Source organism: Bombus bifarius, unplaced genomic scaffold (assembly GCF_011952205.1).
Source record: "Bombus bifarius isolate JDL3187 unplaced genomic scaffold, Bbif_JDL3187 scf7180000008013, whole genome shotgun sequence".
Taxonomy (NCBI): Eukaryota; Metazoa; Arthropoda; class Insecta; order Hymenoptera; family Apidae; genus Bombus; species Bombus bifarius.
The window spans coordinates 319,404-344,926 of record NW_022884389.1 but is presented as its reverse complement, the minus strand read 5'-3'; the positions used below and the strand labels follow the sequence as shown (position 1 = coordinate 344,926).

Genomic DNA, 25,523 nt, shown 5'->3' with positions numbered 1-25,523 from the left:
TTCATCTTATATATCATCTTTATTAAAAAGATCATACATAAATATAATATTGCAGGGTCATTGTTCAGAAGCATACAGATTTCTTTACTAGACACTTCACCTTTCCTCACAGGTTTCTCCAATTAAAGATTCTGTCATTCGTTTCATTCCTCGTACGAAACTTTTCAGGGAAATCTTGTTGGTAAGTCCTTGCTGGTAATTCGATGCTCAAAAATCAGTATCCGTAGTGCTAAAGTAGCTAGGTGTGTGAATACGCTGATACATAGACAGAGTGCGATCCATTAAAAGCAAGGACAGATTTTTTATTCGCGGTGGGCCTAATTGGCTGATGCGCGAAAGAACAGCTCAGTCCTAGAAATCAGTGAGCGCGCACAGCGCAGAAATCGGATATTCGAATGAGAGTTACCCTAATGGAATTTGAATATTACGAAATATTTACGTAACTTCGAGGAACAATTTAATTCGACGAAATTCTTAATTGCAAGGAGATCTAATCCGTGATAACGTTAATCCCATGGTTTTTTAATTTTCAGAAAACATTAACTCAGCAAGATTCTTTCGAATTACAGGATTTTTGATTAATGAGTTTTGTAGAATAATCGCTTCTTAAAGAATAAACCAGTATTAAGTGTCTTTTATATACAATATTTATTGTAATATTGTGCGTCCCGTGTTCTTCTTGTTCGCTAGCTTCCTTCTGTTGTCGATTGCTTACGAAAGAAGAATTCCGACGTTGAAGATAGCAAGTTATTAAAGTAGTATCGAAGAAAGTTGAACGTTGCAACGCTGCAAATTTATCACGAGGAATGATTCGATATTTGTAATATAATACGTTATACTCTTGCCAGATTGCAGATCGATGATAAATTTTCGTTGGTGTAAAAGCTAATATTCAGTCGTAATAGTCTTTCATACGGAGTGGAGCGGCTCAAAGAGCACGAACAAAGACACTAGCTCGCGAGGCATTCTCTAATATCGACTTTTAAAGAGTTCGCCTAGCAGAGAAACCTTTCGTAAGGCCATTGTCTGCATTTAGCCTGTGCCAACCCCGATTGATCATCGACGATGACCTCGTCCGACTCGCGAGGTCATCGCAAGTATGCTCCAACATTTCTATAGGAGCAACATAGGTCGATGGTGCATCGGAGATCGATACAAATAATCATATTGCTGTCAACACATCGGGATGATATATTTCCGAAATTTACACGTTGCAGTAGAACTCCGTTTATAACAAACTTGCTATGGCACAAACAATTCATGTAATTGAAGTTAATATGAAAACTACAGGAGAAGACATAATAAGTCGTATTTTTCATTTTTCACATGTTGTACGTGTTACCAAAAATGTCTTTTTATTTAGTTTGCTCACGAAAATATGAAAATAACGAAGATATTCGAGTATCATTGCTTGTCTTAATGATTGCGCGTTCGATTTTCGCAAAACCTCGTCATCTTAAAGAACTGACTTCGTGGTCGCTTCAAAGTGCAACGTACTATTGAAAACGTGCTTGAAACCCGGGATACTGCAAATATAGGATTTAGTTCTTGCGAAAGTTGAAAATTTTGAAAAGTTTAGAAAGCTGTTTTTATGAGGCTTCTAACTTTTGACCTAACAGCTTGTTCTTATTTTCAACCATGTCATAATAAAGTATTGCTCTTTGGTCATAAAATGACATTAAAGTCAGAAAATTAACAAAGATGCATTTATCGTTGTTATTACGATGTTATTACGTTCTTCTCCTATGATCTTCGTATAACAGTTCGCGTCCAGATAAGCGAATGCAACCAGTAATTCAGTTATTTGGCCAGCAACTAGGATTTCGTTCAATTAGGTGGAGTTCGTGTAAACGAAGTTCTACTATTTGTGTTTGTTTAGGTCAATTTTAGAGTTCTATCAAAGCTGTACTGTAGGTATTAGATTCTGTTAGAGTTGCGCTATTCAATAATGTTGCACTATAACAGATATTATAGATGACTATAATATTTGGAGCAATATTCGGCGAATATCGTTAGAAACTTTAAAACTAGGGAAATTCAAAAAGAGAAGCTGCAGTCAGCAAGAACCATCGATATAAAAAATGTAGACTAAAATGGGATATTCTTAGTTTAAGCTGAATAGTTTATATCTCTAATTTAATTTCTTATTTATTAATTTATATAAGATTTAGGATTTTTAAATGAATAATTAAAATGATAGCTAAAATTTCTTTCCTTCTAAACCTTGGGCAACATTATTCTAAATACTATGTATAATACTATTTCTATTAGCTGCATGGGAAGTTTTTAACGACCGAAAATGTTTTTAAGGTTGGATTTTTAATGATTTGATTTTGAATTTTTAAGATTTTTATTGTTGTTGGTTATCTTAGAATTATGGTAATATAGATTTTTTTGGAAATAGGAAGGCTATAGGATTATAGTCCTTCTAAAATTAAAAATTGGTGATTTTATAAAACTAGAGCGCTTAATAATGAACAAATTTTGCAGAATAATTTTACGATTTTGTCAAAATTAAGAGCAACTATCTTGGGACTAACTAACGTTCTTCTAAGATTAAAATTATCTTAGAATTCCGCCAAATGAAATTTTCCTCGTAGTCGCATGAATATTTCGTAGAAATTCGTCAAATTCTATCAGGATTGGAAATTTAATCAAATGAAACTGCTCCGAAGGTTTCGCGAAATTTAATGTTCTAGAATTACATTGATATCCCGTAGAATCGGAGTTTTATGAAATTAAATGCTCCTTCGAATTAAATTCCGTACAATTGAAATTCTCTTGGAATTAAACAGATATTTTATATAATTACAATTTCTTCGTGATTATAATTTCCACGAAATTGGAATTATCTTTCGATCCAAATTTCGTCAATAGAAATTTAAAACACTTTCGTGGTAAATAAAATTAGCACCAAAATTGAAATTCTCTTAAAACGCAGCGTCAATCCCATGAAAATCACAATAAAGCTCACTTACGTAGACAGAACTAATTAGTAGAACTTTTTACTACTTATTAATGATTCAACTAATTAGCGGTTGCTAGTATATTAACGTTTGGCGTTTGACTATACTAATTAAGTATACAAATCGCGAGTCTATAGTTAATTATTAAACAATTAATCAGTTAACCTTTTAAGCGTGAAAGACAAGATATCTGATCACTCGAAAACGCCTTCGTAACAGGCACGATCTATTACTCTCCTCCAAACTCTAGCAATTGCAATCATTCAGAAACTGTAAAATATGATTTGTTGAACTTTCCGCCTCGCATGATGGATGTACTTGTCATTAGTCAATTTTTACGCCCACGGAATTGATTGTTTCCTACGAACAATACATTTATTTAACAATTTTTATTGTTCTTATGAAACGAAACGATTTGCAAACATTTTATAAGTCACTAACATTATTAAAGATATCAAAGATATAATTTTCTTGATATTCTAAAATGATGTTTGCTACGAACTATTATTCACCGGTAAACTATGATTATTAATTGATCTGCTTATTTTGGAACTTTAGAAATAGATTATGCTCGCGTATCTCGTTACCTGGTACTTTCTCACATATATACTCGTACATCGATACAAAACTATGCCATAATTAAATCATGAAAGCGAAATTTGAGATTTCCCATAATAAGCTAAGACAAATGTTGCCAACACAGAATTTTCTTCAAACCAGAAATTAAAGTACACAATCTACACGATCCCTTTTATTTCAAGTATCCATATGTTGAATATCTTACAACAGCCTAATTATTGGACTACGATTTTTATGTATTTAAATACTTGGAGATCTAGAATGCATATTTGCTGTTTCAGATCTCAAGTATTTAAGACAGTGTATAGTACTCGTTATACTGTAACATTTAGAATAATCTATCGTTCTATATGTATAATATTTATAATACTATGTCAAAGATAATTCCTTACTTTTCATAAATATCGGCAGGCTAATCACCAGTTTCTTAGAATATCCAAGATAGAGACAACTTACTGTAATATTGCAAAGAAATAAATCTCCATTTCAAATTTTATTTCTCTAATTGCGTTCGTACAGACGCATTTATTTCCATAAATATCCGCCACCTTACATTCAAAGAAACATCAACCGAACTAACTATACTTTACGACTCTCCACTGAATGATCAATCAACGATCACCAACGGAAGTCTAGATCTGCCAACCAACCAAATTCCAAGATGCTTCAGGTGATCGCGTGGAGAGACTATTGACCCAGAAAGTAGTGAGATGATTCAGCAGGGGCATGAATACAGCCGGATGATAATAATCGCAAACCGCGACACGGCTCGGTGAAAGCGCATCAGAGCGTGGTCGTGTTCCACCAAGGATATGATCGAAACGGGACGCGAAGGAATCAAACGAAACGAAGAAACGTACGACTTCTCTAGCACTCGGGTTTCCACGCGGCAGAGATGCACACGCGTGAACTCTCGGTCTCTTGCTCATAGCCTACATACGAGGCGACGTTAATGGACGAACACGTGACACAAGGCCGTACGATCACCTTGGTGCCCCACACACCTCTCGAGACGCCTCGTCGTCCTTTTTCCGACCAACGGAATAGCGGAACTCGCCATTTTACAGTTAACCAGCAACCGACGAGCACACCGACCGATACCGAGTCCATCAACGGCTCTCTTCAGACTAAGTCGTGTACTCGACCTTCGACCGATCGACGATATCGATCCATACGATGTCGATTGGTTGTATTATAAATATTCGTGTATGGGAGACGACAGACTATCACGGCTCGTGGTTGTTGATATGTTATGTAACTATCGTTGACTGTCACGTTGGTCATTGAGAATTCACGCTACTAATGTCTTTAGAACATCAAAACTATTAAATCGAATAAAGTAACGATTTTCAGATTTTTCTCCTTTTTTATGATTACTGAAAACATATAGGTATTTTTGTGAAAATTGATATAGATTTCTATTTAGGTCGATTTTTATTTGTTCGTACTTTTGTTCCTGGCAGTCGACGTGTTAATGACAGAGAGTGCCAATTGGCGAACTAATTATAATTTACGCTACTATCTATTGGTATAAGAACACGTTATATTTACTGGAAAATTCTAACTTTCGCTTTATTTTACACTGGAACTTTATTTATCTGATCTTCATTTAATCCGATAAAATGTTAATTAATATGCGATCCAGTGAATCTTTCTTGGTTAAACCTGGTAATTTGAATGTGATTACCTATTATGCGAGCGTGGAAAATAATAGGCAGAGAGGGAAATTAATGAATTCCTATTATATGATCCACAGTTATATCGTTTATCCTTTAAACGAGCAGTGATCGCTTTAAAGCGATAGTACAGTTATCATTTTTAACAGATAACACGAGTCTCTCTTTAATTTCTGTTTATGCAGTTGCGTTCATAAAAATATTAATTTGTAATAATAACGCGCAGTCTAGTAGAAATCAGAAAAGGATCAAGAGAACTCTGAACTTGAAAATACCTGTCCATTGTAATCGTGTCGTGAACGATACCGACGAAGAGTAGGTGCGAACTCATTGGACAACAAACTTTCGAAGATAGTCAGAGGTCCTTAAAAAACGAATCAAAACACTCATTAAAGATAGTCAGAAATTCTTATAAAGCGGATATAGGGAACTATAAAGAAGCATATGTATGAGAAGCGTGGAATCGTGACTAGTTCGTAGAACTTCCTGTTCTTGAACGATAAGGTCGAGGTCGACGGACAACGAGCTCCGTGAACAAAATTGCTGGCTGAATTTTAGGCAGTTTGTAGCTCGTTAACCTCTTTAGAGATCGCCACGATGAATTGTATGGAGATTTGGCGTGAGGTTTTATTCTAATCTCACGATGGTTCTAGACATTTGGGATGGAGATTGATGGTGCCAAAGACATTGTGGTTTTCGGAATCCTGGCAATTTAGCAAGTTGTACGTCTTGGCTTCTTTCTCATGGCGTTAAAATTGTTTTGTTGCGTTTAATGGGTTTAATGCGTTTAAATTTCTGCTGTTGCGTTATAACGTAATTGAAATAGTAAACGATGTGGACGGAAAAAGTGAAGAATTTCGATAAAGATAAGAAAAAAGAAAAGACACATTTCTGTTGATTTTGTCGTTGTTCATCGGACGAACGCCATAGATTTTCAGAATGTATCATGTTCACAGATTTAAAAGAAGAATATATAATAAAAAATGTATCAGGTTGGTTAAACTGATTTATTTGAAAATTATACTTTCATCTTTTTATGATCTTGAGATAGTCTTAATAGTTGAAATAAATTATTCTAACGTTTATAACTTTCATTGCCATATTCTGCGTGGAATTTACATCCTTTCTCGCAAAGAAAGTCGGAAATTTATGTTTTTAGTATTTACATCGTCCTCGCCATTCCAACTCTTGAATTATCATTTTTTATTAGTTTATATTTACGTAATATCGTGATGGAAATTTATCATTAAGAAGAATCTGTTGCAAAATTATTTTATAAAATCTGAAATTGTAAATTATATTGCGTAGTATTTAAATATATATTACGTAATATATATATACGTAATTAACAACTTTGCATAGTGCGTATGTACATTATAATTTATAATTACGTGTGTATAATGTACAGTGTGCGAATTGTAATTAATGTGCATTATAAGTATTACCGAAAAAGTATGTCGTACGCGTATCTATTTATCTACGCTACTGATAGAGAGTTTGAAAGGCGCATGATCCTTAATGAATATGCAATGTGATAAACGTATGCTAAGAATCTTTGGTAATAACATTAAATGATAATTCATAAATTGCTTTACATGATATGCAATTAGAAGGTTACGAAGTACCATGCAATAAGATACAATTTGCCACCTCCTGTGCTTATTATTGTGTTACATACATACGTATGTATGTCTGTTTGGAATTTGTAAAAGAAAGTAGATGTAGCAAGGAAGCCTTCGTATTAATGGTAGATGGAATATTCAGAGCATAATCTAAATAACGGAGAAAAAAATGAGCATAATAAAAATTACCATATATGCTGTGTACAATAAGACTTGATTAGCTAGAAGAATCTATATAATTTTATAACAAAAAATGCACAAAGAGCGATCTTTGAGAGCTAAGATACTCGTTATAAAACTTTGTCCACGGTGTTACAGATGATCAATAAAAAGTATTGAATCTATATTTGGTAACATACGAATTTTTAATAAAAAACATTAACAGTTTCGACGCGCCCATAACCGGTCCTTTTCTCGACTTTCATATTCAAATAGGTTTTTAGCAATATAAACGTGAATCGACGCGTGAATCACACGCATAAACTTTTATTTGGATTTTTAAATCCGTCAATTTATGACCGTACATTGCTCAGACATATAAAGACATAAATTACATAACAATTTTACTGCAGTTCATAAAAAAAGAAAAACGCTATCAATAGAAAAATCAAGAGAAAAATAGGCATTATTATCACTATATCACAGCTTTGCTTCAAGACTGACGCAACTCGGAAACATCAATTTTGATGTGTTATATTATATGTATTTGATACATTACGGTAACTCATCTTAAGAATCCATCAAGGAGAATAACGCTCATAAAACGGTACGAGATATTATCCTTGTCGTTTCCATTTTATGACTCTAACGAACTCTGAAGAATCAATCACATTTACGTCTTTTCTAGCACTATACAATACACAGGTAATTAACCTCAAGCATTTAAAACCAGTAAAGAGTATTTACACTTTGCTCCATGAAACCGAGGAATGTGTAAATAAACTGATAAAGATAACCATCATTTTCCACGTCAAATGCCAAGGAATACTTTTCTTGACACTAAAAGCCTTGCTAAAATGCAAACGAATTTTTTCAAACTTTTCGCATTCTAATAATCGGTGAAAGATTTTAGATAAAAATATATCCTAATAACCCGAATATTATATATTTTATTAATTTATCAACAAATTCATTCTTATTATACTATTATCGAATATTAAAATATTATTGATACACATACATAAATAAATGATGAAAGCTTGAAATGATGAAAGAATTAACAGAAATGTATTTTTTCCTTTTATTAGACATCTTCGCCTTTTGAGGCTATGTTATTTGTTACCTTGTTGTCAGCTCCTCTTTAAGAGATCGTACGAACTCCTACACTTTCCTTGAATCTATGACGTGGCCACTACCATATTCGCGTCTCATGAATTGATTCTCCGCCCAAGTGTTTGTAAAACACGCGAAACGTAGTTTTTTTAAAAAGCATAAATGAACAAAGATAGCCATCGTTTCTACGCGAAATGCCAACAGGTATTTCCTCGTAGGTAAAGAACCTCGCTTTGATAGCTCAGCAACGATTAACGTAGCAACGTTTAAACGTCGTTTCCGCGATAGCCGCGATTATGACATTTACGCGCCTACGATACACGTCGAAACCACGATCGCGGTTTGCCAATCGCGACGGCCGGCGAATTATCTAGGAATTCAGGTGAGTTCGCGGAAAGAAACGCAGCAAGAAGCGAATAATCAATGAATAAAGAAGATCCGGCCGGTAATTCGAGCGGGATTTTTCATCGTGCTCAATTATAGCGGACCGTTAAATGGCCGGTCGTCTGGCAAAAGCAAAACGTCGCGGCTAACTCTCGCAGCTTTAATAGTTCCAGTCGCATTCCGTATCCAACCACGTAATGAATGAAATTGCTTGTTGTTAATTGATCTACTTTTCCTAGCCGGGCCACCCTTTTCTGGTCAGAAGGAAACACGTTTTTTCGCCATGAGACCGATGATCAATTCACAGGCATTCATTTTGGTTAACATCGGTATGGTATAATAATATACCGACTAATAATGTTAGTGAACTGGCGCATTGCAAATCATTGGTTGTACACCTATTTCTTTTTTTTTTTTTTATGGTTTCGCAATAATCAGCTGACTTGTAATTTGTAACATTTACTTGTAGAACTTTATTTGTTTCATCATCGAACTTGCTGCTCTTATACAAGTTACTGAATTGACAAGCAGGTTATACGTAGATTTCTCTCTTAAACCTTTAAGATGTTACGTTGAATAGAATAATTAGGTTGTTTGTACGTTTGTAGTTTGTAAAATTTGTTTGCAAACTTTTTGACTGATTCATTGCCTACGTTGCTGTTCTTATGCAAGAAAATTAGTAGTAATTTACGACTCGTGACTTCTACAATTTTATCAATAACATTAACTTAAATAATCGTGCGGGATTGAATTTCTATGTAACTTGTGACTGTTATGGGAGATGATCGCTGTTCTTATTTGGCAAACGATGGAAATGATGAAGTAATTAGAAGAGACAAGATCCTGTAATTTTGAATATATATTGCTTGCTTTGGAATTTAAATAATATTCTCAGGTATATGTATATTAGGTATTGATTTTTCGTTAAAATTTTTTATTTTTTATTCAAAAAATATATAATAGGAATATTTATGTATCTGACTGTTTATCAAGTCAATGATAGTCGTCTATTTCAAAGAATATGTTGATAATAAATTGTGTTTATAAAGACAAACAAAGTTAATAAAAAATAATGTTTATTCGTATCCTATTTATTTTATACCTTCTTTCTGTTTTCTTTTCCACTGTATACATATATATCTGTACCACTTAATTTATAATTGTTACTTTAAAAACAATATTCAACTTTCAATTTGTCATTTAAAATACCTACTTACCAATTTTTACATTACTCTAGTAGTCTGATCAAATATTATGTAGATAATTCTAAAATTAATTTCTTTCAGAACTTATTATTATTTCCTTCACTTTGAAATCAAAACCATTCAACTAATTTATCAGGAAGAAAAATAAATATTTTATGAAGATTCTTTTCAATATTATTGAACACGCTAGGGATTAATAATGGTTCGATGAGTGGGTATTTAAGCGGGTCGGAATGTAGGAAGCTGTTTAAATACGTCGACGATTGCAAAACAAATTAGAGAGAAAGTGATGAAACAAATTGCCAGTCCGGCATTTCCTTCTTCTATTGTAGAAATAACTACATTCCGTGGGCCGACTTTTCGCGTTCTTTGTTGAATTACCAATTTTTAATTGTTAAGCATATTAAGCATAATTTTACAACACACGTGTGTGTGACGTAAAATATGTGCCGGATTGAGAACATGCTTACAAAAGAACGATATACATGAATGTTCTTATGATTTCTTTGATACTTGTAACGATGCAATTTAATTGGAATTTGCCTACGCTTTCCATTAATTATGTGGAAGAATTACGAAGGATATAATATGGATCCAAATGATGATTAATATATGTACTTTTTAATTAGAATTCTTTCTTGCACTTTAATTGCATTTATTGTTATTGATTTATGTAGATATTAACGATTTAGTAAATTGAATAAAAATTTAAATTGAATAAAAATGCGTTAATAAATTTCATCTTTTTTAACGAAGTCTATGAGAATTTTTTCTTTGGAACACTTTTATACGATCGATTTTTATTGACTATAATAAACATTTTTACTACTTTATAATGTACACGGATGTAGTCGTAAAATTAAAGGTGCAGTAGAAATACAGTCTTATTAAATCAAAATTATAATTGGAATAAGAAAAGCTATACTAATTTTTTATTTTAAACCAACGACACTCGTATAATTTGTTGTAATAACTTTGAAGCACATTGTTAGACAGCTAGCATAGATCACGTTGCTTTAAAATTAATATTTGTGCTCATTAAAATCCATGCAATAATTAATCAAATATAATAAAATGAAATTATAAAATGCTTAACAGTAATAAATATATACTTTGAACGTCTACGCAATCTCATACCTTTACGAACAAAAGTAAAGAAACACGACCTAGATAAAAATTTACTTCATCCTCTAAATATCATAACCTCGATACTCTACATTTTATACTATATATACGTTTAAAAATCATGCACATTTTGTACATTTTCGCGTCTTGAAATTTCCCAGAACTACATAAGCATCCAGTCTACTAATAACTAACTCCTCAAACAACCTACCATTCATTCCTCCATAAAATAGCGTTACCATAATTACCACCATTAAAAACCGACTATATAATTAAATCCAAACGCGCACCACCATAATCACACGTAATTTAACATAATGTTACTATTGATGCTTACGAACAATTCGACGCAGTTTCAAGCGTCGGACTTGTTCCTTCACGGTGTTTTTACTACTTTCACTAATTCCGCCGCTTCTGCCTTTACTTTCGAGTGGATAGAACGAACGTGCTCGAATCGTAAAAGTACATACGCGTGACGAAGAAGTTAATGGTGAAAGACGATCGGTCGTCGAGTTCTAGTGAAACCCGGTCGTTTTACAGAGGGAAGGCTGATTATACCCGAAGAAGGAATCGATTGGAGGGGTTCGAGTTAAATGGGGTGTGTGAGGGTGGAAAAAAAATATTCGCAGCTGGTAGGATTCGAACCTACGCTCCCAGAGGGAATCTGATTTCGAGTCAGACGCCTTAACCACTCGGCCACGGCTGCTCACCCCTTGTACATTCGTTGCGCACAGAGGGTAAATTGGGGCAAACCACCCCTAATCACAACTTCATATATCAATTTTCTTATTTATTGATTTAAACATCGAACGATTTTATATATTTTTCATGATGCAAAGTAGCGTTAAAAATTTGTAGACCTCCAGTTTGTTAATTCTTCATGGAAATTTAATTTTTTTTTCAATTGTTTTTAACATTGTTTCAACGTTGAAGCACATTATGTGGTTGATCATGTAGAAATCGTTAACTAAAAATTTAGTAATTTACGATCTTCGGTATATTTTTGATGCGAATAAAAATTGCCTAAGATTCGTTAAGTTTTCCTTTGAATTTTATACCTCAAGTGATTATTTCGTATATGTACGTCAGAAATAGAGTCGATTCGTAGCCAAAATTTCGGATATAATCGGACTCTGATAATTGTTACGTCTCTCAATTTTTGAGACTTTACTGTGTTAAACCTAGATATATCGCATCACGCTAATCGACTTATTCAAACTTATCTTCTTCCATTCAATAGCAAATTCAAATTTACATAGAATACTATAGTGGTTATGGCGTATATACACATATAGTAAACGAAAATTCATGCCAGTAGGAAGTACATTTTCAGTGATAAATCGTAATAGTCAAGAAGCTATTAGAATGTTCATATATACGTTCCTATTCTTCTCGCAAGTAATTTTGTAGTTTTTGCACTCTAATAGAACGTGCTGGATGGTAGTTGGAACATAAGATGACTCACTGATTAGGCTTCGTGTTTATCTGATAAGTATGGGTAGATTAGATCTGCATGACCTACCTTAATTCTGCTGATTGAAGCTTGTATTAAACGGTTAATTGGGACAGGAAATTTTTGTCATCGAGCGATTTGTTTCTTGAATTCTTTAGTAGAATAAATTTTTGATTAATATATGCCTGTACTTTCGAGATTTTAGAGAAAAGACGTAGGAATTTTATTAAAATTATTTTTGTAAAATATAGTCAGTGATATGAAATAATATAGAAGCTATATCGTTGAATTACATTTAAAGTATGTTAGTAATAAAGCTGTACAGCATTAATGTATAATAAAGTTCGTAAAAAGTTAGGTATAGTTTATTCAATATAGTATACAATTAGTTTTCTATTTGCTAATTGCTTCTCAACCTTAACACATTTTTCGAATTGTATATGTATGTATCTACATTCCTTACACGCTCAGAATATATCGAATACAATTGTATATTCTCGATGATGTATTATAAAATAGCATTGAAAATTTATATGTTTTTAATTTGTTTAGTTTTTTAAGGAAATTTACTGGTAGTTAATAATAAAACCATCGTGCGATTATTATTAAACAATTTGTTTTTCCTTAAGTAAATATTTATAAATTACAGTGAATAAAAATTATAAACAATAAATTCTCAATCGCCGTTTTAAAAATATTTTCTTTCTATCACACTTGTTGATATTTTTAAGACACATAAAAGAACAACGGGTCTCCAGTAACAGATTTAAAATCAAAACCATCAAACTTGAAAATCGAAAGTAACCTTGAAAAAAACTGTTTATTGGGAAAAAAACTGGTATCAGAAATTTCGTTCCAAGGTAAACGAAGGAACACGATTAAGGATATCTAGTTATATTCGCCCAGATCTCTTTAATAAATCATAATAAATTTGGAAATTATTCAACATTTCCTAGTAAACTTATTTTCATAGCAATCGCACGATAACAAAAAAGCTCACGAGTCGCAAAAACAAAATGAATAAAGGTAGCCGGTTAAATTAACGAAGGATAGTGTCTAGAAGGAAAGAACATTTAATAATTTGAGTTCTATGTAACTTTTAACATAATGAATCGAATTGTTAAGCTACAGAATCGAATTTATTGGTAACGAATGATTATAAATTAATATCTAACAGCTGATTTTTAAAAGAAATATATTTATCGCTGCAAAAATTAAAAAGTTCTCATGATTATAATTTTAAAAGTCACTTCTTCCATAATTCTTGATCTATTCACTGTGAAAAATGAAATTTTTTAAATAAGTTGGAGTAGAAACGTTTCAGATAATATGCAAGATCTGTATTAGAAGTTTTAATAAATGTAAAAATCTGCACGTAATTTCAAAGGAAATGACATTAAACGTAAAACGTTAAAAGTTAACGACTAAAGGATTATTGAATTATTTGAGTACACTCAGTAAAAAAATGTTTGTTCTCTCTAAAATTCTATAAAAATTTAAGGGATTTCTTTGCGAATAAATATTTTTAATGCTATCTAATTTGGGAGAAGATATTTGAGGAACAAAGATATCATTTTTTTCTGCAGCTTATTATGTATACGTATGTGTATATAATTTCCAATTTGTAGAAGAACCATATTTTTAATAAAAATTTATAACAAACATTTACATTTCCAATATTTTTGGATATACATCTGTATTTAAAATTCTTATGTTTACAAATTCAAAATTTTTTAAAGATAATATTAATTTTAACGATAATTAATGATAATATTAATCTTATGATAATATTCATCGAGGAATGAGTTGCTGAATTTTTAAAATAAATTATTGTGAATGATCACTATGGAATGCTGAGATTGAATTACTCGAGATGCCGGATGGTGCTGTGGACCATCGAAACATGATTCATACTAACTGTACGCTGGAGAAGCTTATAAATCGCAAGGAATCTCGCAATTCTACGCTTGTTACAATCATTGGGAAAAATAAGATCGTGAGAAACGCGAGGGAGAAAAGAATGAAAATTCATAGGCAGAGCATGTAATATGATCTGTTTATAAAAAATTATGAAAATGGCGAGAAACTTACCGTTTCCCAAAAATGTGTAACAATACACCTTGTATGAAACACAAAAGGATTTGACAAAAGAATTAACAAAAAATTCCTTTTGTGTAGTTTTACAAATGAAAACTTTCGAAATAAGAAGTATCTTGATGTATAATAAATTAAAAAGTTGCTAAAGATTCATTCATTGTGGAGTGTGAGTAGGAAGTTTGATACACGGTTTAAATTTCTACGGCTTAAATTGAACCTTTTTATAGGAAAAAAGACATTAACGAACGTAACGAACTTTTAATCTTCCTTCTTACTTCATTTGTTACTAAAATTAACTTTTCATAATCTTGTGTTGAAACTTCCAACTGCGATGGCACTGTATCGGACGTCTTTGATCGCGCAAAACTCAACTTCCAAAATTCTCGAGCTCCTATTCCAATCATCAACGACGTTTCGCCATACAATGGTTACGTATAAACATATACGTACTATTTCTTTAGAACATTCTAAATTGCTTTGTATTATTATTTAAGGAAATAAACAGCAAAACCTTTTCACGAATCTCTTCTGTATAAAATAAAAAATAAAATTGAATGTGCCCTTACGTCTCAAAAGAGTCTGATCCTACATTGTCGATAGTTGTCCGAAGAAAAATTCACGAAGCTCGGTTGTATTTAGACGTGCTACGCGAAAACCCAACTCAACTCTAAAATACAGTTAAAATCGACAAACTTAACAAAGCGTTGCATACCGTAATTAAAATCTACACAATTATATCGTTGAATTTACCGTGGCTACAAAAAGTACATATTTGCACACGTCCTTATCGTCCAATCAAGCGTTTCTTTACAACATTTCATCTTCGTAGTATCAAACTTTTGCACTCATATAAAAGCTCCATTAAAATGATACGAGATTTAATATATCGGAGTCAACAAACTAACATGCCACGATATTTTCTGTAGCCACTGCATGCGCCGTAAAATCTATTCGTGTGCAACATTCATGGATCGTCCAGGAATGATTTACGCCTATCCCGTGTGTTTGCATAGTATTCGCGAGTCACCGTAATTCACCATGAAGATCGATTCTTCGTTCATGTACAAACGACCGATATTTTTCACTCTATAACGAAATGCTCGCGTGGAAGGACACCGGATATTAAACAGGATATTAATCGAAGCTACCAAGAGAGAAAATGAAAAAGAAACAGTTGATGTAACGCATTAGAAGCATTAGGATAGAAAAACAGAACAGAGAAACATAGTGGACTTTCTCGTGGTGTCGTTTATGCATTTATTCTCTGTAGAATCCGGACGTGCAAGATGTGGTCAGCAACCAGTCACAATCAGCGATCTCTCAAGCAGTGAAGTCCGTTTGCGGCTGTTCCAGATTGCGTCCTTGCCGCGCGGAGTGCAACGGCATGCGTGTCGGTACGTAACGGGTGTTCCGATCTCGCGATGTGCCGTTTTTTCGCCATTTGAATAGTGCAAGGCAATTTCGTTGTGTTAGTTGACGCTTTCATTGCCGTACAGTGGAACTGTATTCGTTCGAACTGTAATTATTGGAACGAAATTATAGCTAGTGTCTAATTAAATGCACTCTTGCCGGTTGAATCTATTTGTTCGAATGTATAAATTATCTGTCTAAACAATCACGTTCGAAAGCCACGTTGATCAACACAAATAGAAAAATACGGCAAAACGATGATGTTATAAACATTGTTTTTTAAAGCTACTTTAGAATTTACCACTATTTATTTCGAATGTTTCCTTACAACGTCGATGAATTTGTACGAGTTGCGTCATTTGCTGTTTGAGAATTGAACGTTAATCGGGTGATGCAAATAGTGATGCAACGACGTTACCAATTAATTAATTAACAAGAAGCGGAGTTGGTCAGTTTGGTTTCTCGGAGTCTCGTATATCACGCATTAATGGAATAATGTACTAAAAAAAAAGAAAAAATACAAATTCAAACGTAATCAATGTCAGATATTTAGTTAATTGAGAATATGTCCGTAGTCCACAATTAAGTTACTAGATAAGTTATAAGATTAGATATCAAAATCTTCAAACGTATAAGATTAAAATCTTTAGACATTAAAGATTAGAACCTTTAATGTTATTAACATTTCTTTAAATGCTTCGGTTAAACTTCCCAAATTTTAACTAAAATCTGATTTAATTAAAATTAAAATTCTATTAAAGAAAGTCATCATATATTATGGTATACCAGTATATCAGAACCTGGCTAAATCCAAGACATTGTTTCTAAACGATATTGTATTCAGTAGCCATTCTCCACATCTGTAACCCTATATGCAAATGTACACTTCACTTACGAAATCTGTATGAATAAATATATCCGAGCTTCTGGCGGCGTGAAATTGGAACCGAAATTGTAATGCACTTTGATCAAACCTTTCGATTCACTAACAGACAAAAAAAAAAAAAAAAACATTCTGACACACTTCTCTCACGAACAGGCAACGGTATACTTTCAAGCCAGATGAAAAGAATCCGAACGACGAAAACAACGCGTTCCATCCAATTAAAGGAATATCAATGATCTTTATACATTTACTGTTACTTCCTCCCCGCTCCTTAAACGAACGAGCTTCTCCAGCTTGCGAATTGTGAAAGTGCACCTTCGAGAAAAACAAAGAGATCGATTCTCGTTCACCCTTGTTGGAATCTTAACGAGCTCTTAAGATTCTGAAGGACTTGAAATGACGAACAACGTGTATAATTGCCAAAAAAAACGCGAGAAAACAATTTTTTAAATAGAAGGGGATATAAATTTTATACAGAGCACAGTTTGTATTATAAAAAGCTTATAATTATAAGATTAAGAAAGATTATAAGAATTAAAATAATTGAAGGATTCGTAATAAAAATGAGACTTGTTAAATTATTTGATCTTTTAAATAATTATTACGTATTTTAAAAATTATTATCCGAGTATTATTTTTCGATTGTTTATTGTATATGTGATAATTTATTTTCTTACTAATAAGAATATTATTAATATATTATCGATATACGGTGGGGACAAAAGTATTCGTACACTCTCTAAAACAAAATAACTTTTTTAAAATTGCACCAATTTTTTTTTTTTTTTTTTTTTGAGACGTTATAAGCATTAGTTTACTAGACGGTAGTAAACAATATTTTGAAAAAATTGCAATTAGTCGGAATTGTTAAGAAATGGCAAATGGTCACGTTTTACAACTCTTTCATTTGAACCCGAACATGTGTAAGGAACATTTGAACAATACGTTTTATAAATTTATGTCAGTTACATACACACTGTGAATCGAATCGTTTCATTGTATTGAATATATTTATTTCTTGCATTTACATGCATTATTATTTTAATTTCTCCTTAGGATGTCACATGATCTCACACATCTTCTTTGGATCAGTGACAATAATACCACGCTTGGATCTTTGAATTAATTTTTATCATTTATTAATGTCTAGGTGTTCGCAGAACATATGAGAGGAAGTTTTTCTAAAATGTTTCCGTTTCTAAGAAGTCTCATCTGGTTTTCACAACGTTTTCCTTACTATTAAAGGAACATGAAATATTGCGTTAATTCCTATAAAATGTACACAGAATAAATATTTTATAATCATATTGAAGTGGAATAAAGTTTGTTGAATTAAATACAAATGGAAATTAGAATACAAAGTTTAATAAAAATTCATTCTCTGAATTTTATTTTCATAAAGTTTTCTTGTTTATTCTGTGTGTTATAACAGTTAGCAAGAAGTTACTTGTTAATTACAAAGACTCAGTTATATCAGTGAATATAAATATGCAATCAAGAAGAAGGAGAACAAGAAAAGTTTTTGATACTTAAGTAGATTTATTTGGATACAGCCACCATAATGACTGCAGAGCTGTCAAAGAGATAATATTTCGCAAAAGCAACTCAACTGAAAACTTATCTCTCTTATTATGTCACGATCAATAACATCTCAACAGAAGTTTTCTTTTTTTATGGTAGTACCTATATGTCGGTTTATCAAGGTATACTTGTACGATATTACTGCGTGTTATTAATCGTTCGTTGGTCCACACATGAATACATTTGTCACATTTGCACGCATAAATGTCATACAGTGAAATCTTGATTATTAGAACATTAATTATCGCTCAATGAAAAATTATGGGCGACACGTTGTAAGTAAAATTGCGAAAGGATAATAAAATAAATCATTATATCTTTATTTAAAAGTTCCCGTTTGATAATAATATCTACGAAATAATTTAAAAGGAATTATGTCTCGTATAAAAAATGTTCGCATATGAGAAATTCGATTATTCGAATAACGCGTGCCGCGAATATTTTTCATTTCAATTATTGGTAACAATCGAAAAACGAAGAATTTAACAAATATCGAATATAATAATAGCAATTAATGTTCCTGCAAAAAGTCGATCAAAAATCCCTGTCCTTGGCTCCACATTGCTAAAAATAAAGATTATCAGAACAATTACAGTGAAACAACCATAATTACAGTGTTTGCCTCTCGTAAATTGAAAGGCCATTACTGTTTGGTAGAAATAGCCGGTGTAAAGGCAAACAGCTAACAGGGGAAGAAGCAAAAAGAAAAAAGAAGTGCAACGAGTCGTGGCCGGCGTTTCTTATCTCGCCATTTGCCGTGAAACGTAACGCGAACCTTTGACATTCACTTTCTAACGGAACTAATGTGCGCGTTGATATTGTGAAAAATCGATGCTTGAAAATATGCGAACCGAGTCGCCAATGGTTAAGCAAAACGGAAAAAATGATTGGGAAAGGTAGAACGGGGTGGAAAGGCTAGTGGTAGTTCATGATAAGAAAGGGTTCGATAACTCTATATATATACAGTGGCTATAAAAAATATTTGCACAGCAGATTCTACGTTTCAATTTCACAGTAGCAAATTTTTGTACCCGTACAAAAGCGCTACTAATAGAAATAATTTTTATAATCACTATAAGTTTACAAATAACAAGCTATTTGTAAGATCTTTTTTATACATAGTTTTATATCTGGAAATTTTATAGTGACTTGTATGAATATTTTTATGTATATCTATATTTACTTTTTTTTATATATTCTAAATATATATAAAACATTATTATTCTCTTCTCCTCATAGAAAAATCTTTCTTTTTACAAAGCATATTTTTTGGGGGGTTCTTATGAATAAGGCATGGCGTACTTTTACCAAGAACAAATATATATTTCGTTCAGTTAATTATACAGTAATTTAATAAAGTATGGCGTTATATACAACATTAAGTATAGAAGAATTAGTACAAAAAAAGCTAAGATATAAAAATAATTCTAGAATTGACACATAATGATAATCCATTTATTTTCGATTTAAAAAAGGAAAAGAGGAAGAGTATTCAATATAATAATTTTTGCATAATTTTAAATACTCTTTTCCGTTTCTTGGAAATGAACTGTTTTTCTATTTATTACAATATTTGTAATACGTGTATTAAAACAGGACGAATTTATGTTACAGTACAATATAATATTTTTACGTGCAGTAGTACATCGTGCACGAAGAAGAATAAAAAAAAGTCAATTTCGGAATGAGATACAAAAGCGTATCAGGCGCGTAAAAAGTTATTTCGTGTCCATAAACACCGGTTAGCTTCACGCATGAATGTAAAGTGAACGTGCTCAAGCAGTAAACCGCGGCTCACCCGTTAGATTCGCATTCTTACCGAGTACGCGAGTCCTAGTTTTCTGACTCTCACCCACAACAGCGTCGAGAGCAGATTCCAGAACAGAATATATACTGTATCCTGTCTATCCTATCCTATGCTATCCCTATCCATCTGTCTGCGATCGTTCAAAGCCGAGCTGGAACGTATGTACGTATCACGTGTACGAATGGCGTCTTTCGAAAGTATCCTGAACGATTGCTAACTTCTTCATAGATACCGTAGATATACAGTACTCGCAAGTATCAGTCTATTTCAGACAGAGATCTCTACAATATCCTTTTTATTACTTATCTTTTTTTATTTGTTTCTCCAATATGATTGGAGAATAATTATTGTGTAACATAAGTTTGTTTCATTTTCAGATATCACTAAATTATGTAAGATACTTGATAAAGTAATAAGACTTTATTTTTTTCTTTTATACAAATACTTATTGTAAAATGAATTTTAAGACCTTTATGATGAAGAAATTGTATGTTTACCTTGTTCTTAAAAATTTATTAATAGAAGAAGAGATTATGAGAAACAGATATATATTGTCCTAGCTTTTCTGTTTTATTATATGTCCTATTCCTTTCTGCCTTGTATAATCAATTTCTTTAACCATATTAAGTGATCTATGATGATTCTTACTAGCAGAGCCAAGTAGCTTTCAAGAGCAAAATATATCTGAATCTTCTTCTTGTAGGTTAAAAATTAATTTCCATTCTTGTTTACTTCTGGATAAAATGAAATAAGGAATCGTTTTTTACAACGTTTACCTTTAATTTTGACGTAGATGATGATTGAAATGGTGATTTGATGAAGGATTTTAATCAAGGTGTTTGGAATTTCAAAATATTGAAACGTTAAACATTTTGAAGGCGACTAATATGTATAGAATTCTTAATATTAATAAACATTTTCATGATTTATGGAACAAGTATCTGGATTCATTATCATGTCATTATCTTCTCTACTATAGTTTGCTTTTTATCTCATAAATATTATATTCATAAAAAATGTTAAATGAAGAAGACAAGATAATACGCTTTGTTTATTCTATCACATAAAATTTGTATCCACAAAATAATTATTGCGAAACCAGCAAATATCTATAATTTAAAAAATGACGGACTCGAAAAAGTTAGTTTCATTATCTGTTGAATATTGCTTCGGTTGTAAAAATTAACATGCCTATAAAACTTCAATAAAAAAAGGTACATGTTTGTAAAAGACGTAACGAAAAAGAAAAAATAAAGGACATTCGCCTAGACGCCAAAAACATAAAGTCTGTCGTTAAACCTGTGCTCTAAGAGATGCAATAAAACCTCATGCGATAATCGAATAATCGAGGTCATATTTTATGTTTAAAAACGAGTACAATATTTACACGCAGATAAATGTTACATGACAATCAAAAGCATTAAGATAATAATACGAAATTAATAATATCAGAATGATTGAAATCCGATTGTTAACATTTTATCAGCGTAGAAAAGATGACAAAAAGTGTATCAGACGAGTTAAACTGTTTCTACATTATACGTTCGTCCTTTTCAACCTCACTCTAATTAGAACTTACAATTCCAACTTTAGCTTAGCTTAATCTTAATGGCTAAAATAAATTGTTCAGCATTTGTATCTTTTTTCGCCGTACTCCATATGGAATTTACACTTTATTTGGACTTCACACACTAGAATTTACTTTAACCGGTAGAAGAATCGTTTTTCACTTTCTTGACACTTCAACCGTTTAGCATTACAACATTTCAATTATGATGCGTAATCTATAACAAAATTACATCGTTAGGAAATATTTAAAGAGCTGCTATAAAATTGTATTACAAAATTAGCAGCTGTAAATATTGTTATGTAATGTGAACACGTATAGTTTGTAAGTGTATTACATATAACATATACAAGATGTGCCCGCTATTAATTCTCAGCGTTTTTCTCGTAAAAGATAAGTACGAGGAAAAAATGAAACAGGAGAAAGATGAATAGTTCGAAATGAACTATGCACATATTCGCGTTAATATCTTTTCGTAAGTGCAAAACCTATGGGCATTTTGCAATCGCAGGAATTTTCTTAAATGGAAACCTTTCTTTTTTCGCATACATTCAATCCTCTCGTCATTCCACGAAAAGAAAAGTATTACAGTAATACAGTCGAAAACTGATTAGTCTAAAAGATGTTTCAACTTTAATTAAGATATGGAAAGCAAAAAAAGACGAAGCGCAGTACTCTTGTATTTATGTCTTCGTTGCTTTACATGCGACAAATTCTGGATAAAAAAGAAAAATTAAAGATAAAATATCCTTTAAACTAATCAGTTCTCGACTATACTACCTTAATACTTTTTTCGTAGAATGACGAAAGAATTCGATATATGCGAACAAAAAACGAAAGCTTCCATATAAAAAAATATTTTTCCGTTTGCAAAAGAAATATCATCGTAAATACGTCCACTTTTCGCCATTCATCTGTCATCTTCTTCGTCTTTTCCTCGTACATATCGTTTGCGGAAAGAACGCTGGAAATTAATAGCATGATCGTATACACAAGATACACAATTTACAAGTGCATACAAATAACACATATCCACATAGAATTTACATCCTTCTCCTTTGAAAACATCTGAAAACTTTGCTTACTTCCGTGACTTATTATATCAACGTCTCCATCACCAAGTCGACCACTCTTTCTCGAAGAAAATCGTCTCGATATAGCATATAATCGTTAGTTCGATCCGTTCGCGAACAAACGAAAGAAACAATCCCCATACTCTGGCCGTAGCGAGGTACAATGGTAGCAAACGTGTAATCGCGGTGTCGAGCACACGGCAATGGGGCAGAGGAGAGAACCACCGTTACTCACTCTTACTTCTGCCGGGTGAACGACGAACGGTTCTCCCGATCGGATCGTCGTAGCACACTTTCGCAACGCAGGATGCGCGCGAGAGACGCCAACGGGATCCGATTCAATTGAAATTCAATTACAAAACTATTTTCGAGCCTTGACTGGCCTGGATCCCCTGAAACCGGTGTGTCCTGTGTGCAGGGCCGAGAATCCTTGTCACTTCCCCCTCCACCCCTTCCTCGTAACCGCGAGAAAGGCATAGCTCCGAGGAGAAAGTATTCTTATTCCGCTCGTAGGATAGTCTGCCTCTGGTCTGCGCCTGACCGATCGTCCGATGCTTGTCGCAATTTCTATCCTAAACGGAGATACGCTGATCGAGCCGACCCGAGAATCCCGGTTTTCGAGAGTTCTCTGGCGCAAAGGATTTTTGTTGTATTCGGTTGTTCAGAAAATTCCTGACATTTCTGACAGATAATTACCATAATTACTGTAGCAGGTTGTTTGAAAAGCTCTTGGCATCTTTCGACGATCGCTACACGTATCTTGTCTTGTATTCGATGAAATCGAATTTATTTATTCTTAGGAATTATTCATTCCTACTGAAATATGAAAATGCTAAAATTAAATACCACTCCTGATTGAAATCTGTTTAATTATAGATGTTTCGTATCTCGGTAGAACAGCTATGTCTCGTGTACCAATGAAGAGCATAGGTGGTACACGTTAAATGTTAACTGGGGTTAACGTAGGCCCGTTATCATTTGTTTTCACTTTTGGAAAGCTTTTTTAATGATATTCAGCCTTTAAGGAGAAAATTGGCAATTTCTTCGACGTGTCATTTTTGTAGAAAACCAAAGGAATTATTAATGAAAGAAAAATTCCTCAAAAAATATTATATCAATCAGAAATATCAAATAGCATTAAATATTAGGTTGTCCGAAAAGTGTCTTTCTTTTACAGACTCGTCTTTTACAACGATACATCTTTATGCAAACATGAAACCTAATCTGTCAAATGTTGTGATAAAACAAAATGGATCATACGTAATTCGACAAAATGATATAAGACAGAAAATGTTGTGCATCCATTATTTCCTTATAAAACTTGAAGACTAGAAATTTTATTGTAGCAGGTTGAGCATGACGTAAAAAATGTTTTTTCGGAGACTGTATTATGTGTTAATTGGAAAGAAGAGGAGGTTAAAGAAAAAATAATATTATGACTAAAATGACTATAGTTTCTTAATACGATAAGAAAGTACGAATGTATTTCGTATTGAGAAATCCTTTGCCAAATTGAATAATCTAAAGTGGAAATTTTGCTTGCTTCTTAAAGATTCGCGGTGATAAAATTTACATTGCGTTTGTTATTGATAGAAATTATTTTGAAAAATATTTACCATTTCATCAATTATCACTTGTCAATTTCGTAATGGGTACTATAAAATATGCCACGTTCTTTGAATTCCACATACCTTGCGAATGTAGAGAGAAAAAAGATAGAATTCAGTTTATGTCTCAATTTCCTTATGTAAATTATTTTTCTTCCTTTTTTATGCAAAAAAATTCCATATGTAAAACAGAATTTCTTCGATCACGAAGTTACTCATAGTTTATCATACGAATTATAGCTCATCCTACTTTACAAGCAACGTAAATAACACGAATCAAGACATTTCTAAAAACCACCTACTCATCACTTTCTATTCGACACTAGTAAATTATTCCATACTTTACTTTCGATATATCATACGTTGCCACGAAACGCATGATATATCAATTAATATTACTATAACAAGAAATTTAATTTACCGTTTCCTTCGACAATCAAATTCCAAATTTCGAACTGAACTTCGAATATCCTCATCGTTGCTATATATTTAAAGACGAAGAAAATACCACTTCTACAGCTGGAATTCGATAATCTTATTTAATACGATTCAGAATCGAAGGAAATGCTAATTTTAAAAGTGAAATTAAATATCTGAAAAACTGAAATAAATAGAATTAAATATCTTTCGTTAACGATATACGAAAACGATATCACATAGAATACGAAGAATTTTAAAGTTAAATTATAAACTATCGTTAAAGATATTCAAAAATAGAAAAATGAAATATCTTCGTCGGCGGTATTCGCGAACGAGGTAAAGGAACGATTCCATGAAATAGTTCGATTGGAAAGCACGTGATCGGTCGAATGCAAAAGATCGCCGTAGTCGGGCTTCATTGAATTTCATTGGTCGATCACATTCAATCTCCGTACATCAGTTTTCGATGAGGAACAACGGGATTCGTGGCATTCTAGGTGCGGTGCCCGTTGTATTCACCGGCCGTTTCTATTCGAAACTCGTGCCGATCGGCGCGGTTCTACACGTTCCTTACACCCGTGCAAGCCTTCTTGCAAGATGAATGCTCGAGTACTCTCTCGATTCTCGGTTTCGTGCTAGGAATAAAATCGATCTCCATAGGTGTATTAAGGTCTAAATGGGAAAAGAATCTTCGGCCTTCGGTCGTTAATTCTACCACCACTATAAATAAAGGGAATACGGTGTGAATAGATCAGACGTGATAATGATATTAAAAATGCCGACGGAATTGTAT

The 25,523-nt window shown here is 32.6% G+C and overlaps 2 protein-coding genes and 1 non-coding gene across 3 annotated transcripts in view; 1 reads left to right on the top strand and 2 right to left on the bottom strand.

The window, feature by feature from the left end:
* The window catches only part of LOC117206900 (class A basic helix-loop-helix protein 15-like), a 258,718-nt gene that overhangs the window by 71,865 nt on the left and 161,330 nt on the right, over positions 1-25,523 (top strand). The window lies entirely within an intron of this gene.
* Positions 1-25,523, bottom strand: part of LOC117206901 — a 283,190-nt gene that overhangs the window by 149,926 nt on the left and 107,741 nt on the right. The window lies entirely within an intron of this gene.
* Trnas-cga lies at positions 11,454-11,535 on the bottom strand. Its single transcript has one exon. It is a non-coding gene; the product is annotated as a tRNA-Ser (tRNA).